We start from the raw sequence: 1178 nt of genomic DNA, 5'->3' as shown, positions 1-1178 counted from the left end.
CCCAAAGTTGGATAATACCGTGGACCGGAGTCTAGCGCCACGTGCCCACTTTGGCAACATTGGACAGGGGGAGTGGGGACGCACGTGAGTTTCATACCTTTACCATGTGCAGTTTGGTCGTTTAGCTCAGTCGGTTAGAGCATCGTGCTAATAACGCGAGGGTCGCAGGTTCGAGCCCTGCATCGACCACTCTTTATTTATCTTTGCTCACTCGTGTTCTCGCTAGCTCGACCTAGGGCGGAATGGATCAGTACAGACTCATTCCGACTAAAACTTAAACTCAATAATGCCCAGACCCAGGATCGAACTGAGGACCTCCAGATCTTCAGTCTGGCGCTCTCCCAACTGAGCTATCTGGGCTGAATCACGAATACATCGGATCACCTGCCTGCGTGGCCGATAGACATTTTTATCAGTAATGGAAAACGTCCTTCCGAGCCAGTGAACACTTTTCACAGTAATGGAAAACATCCTTCCGAGCCAGTGAACACTTTTCACCAATGAAAAGCACCACCTGATTCACAATGCGGCCTGCGAGGATCGAACTCGCGACCTTAGGATTATGAGACCTACGCGCTACCTACTGCGCCAAAGCCGCATGAAAGGCGGTAAATGTCCAAGAGTGGAGTTGACCGACTTACCTTTATCATTTCTTTTTTGATCTTTTCCGATCCCCCCTAACTCATGACAACCACCCGACGGCTCGTTTTCGTGGCCCTCTACGAGATCTTATTTGTTCTCCCTAGATTGGTTCTATATGTCACCGTATCCTTGCATTCGTGCTCGATGATGCCTGCTTTGTTCACGGTTATTTCCTTGTACCAGTGTTCAGAACACTGTGTTCTGGTGACTGGTGACACAAGATTCGAGAGGAGATACCCATTTATAGATTGCCTAGAAATTATTTGGTGTTGTGTAACCAATTATCACCATGCTGACGAGTCACGCGATTCGAGGGAATTTCAAACTACAAACAGGGAACTTTAGCCAATGATTGGTGACGTTTAATCCTCGTGCAACCTGATCCATCATTGTACCTTACTTCTTACACTTCAAACTTCAGATACCTTTCAACGATGTAATGCAGTTGAATTACTCATGCTAGCAACGTCAAAGAAAATGGAGAACCCGGGCATCGATCCCGGTGCCTCTCGCTTGCTAAGCGAGCGCTCTACCAT

At 47.7% G+C, this 1178-nt stretch overlaps 3 non-coding genes across 3 annotated transcripts; 1 reads left to right on the top strand and 2 right to left on the bottom strand.

The window, feature by feature from the left end:
- Positions 1–115: 115 nt before the first annotated feature.
- Positions 116–189, top strand: Pmar_PMAR010634. The gene has a single exon. It is a non-coding gene; the product is annotated as a tRNA-Ile (tRNA).
- A 98-nt stretch (positions 190–287) lies between these two features.
- On the bottom strand, positions 288–360 carry Pmar_PMAR010633. Its single transcript has one exon. It is a non-coding gene; the product is annotated as a tRNA-Phe (tRNA).
- A 165-nt stretch (positions 361–525) lies between these two features.
- On the bottom strand, positions 526–598 carry Pmar_PMAR010632. The gene has a single exon. It is a non-coding gene; the product is annotated as a tRNA-Met (tRNA).
- Between the last annotated feature and the right edge of the window lie 580 nt (positions 599–1178).

Source organism: Perkinsus marinus (assembly GCF_000006405.1).
Source record: "Perkinsus marinus ATCC 50983 genomic scaffold scf_1104296957802, whole genome shotgun sequence".
Taxonomy (NCBI): domain Eukaryota; phylum Perkinsozoa; order Perkinsida; family Perkinsidae; genus Perkinsus; species Perkinsus marinus.
This window is presented reverse-complemented; position numbering and strand designations above follow the sequence as displayed.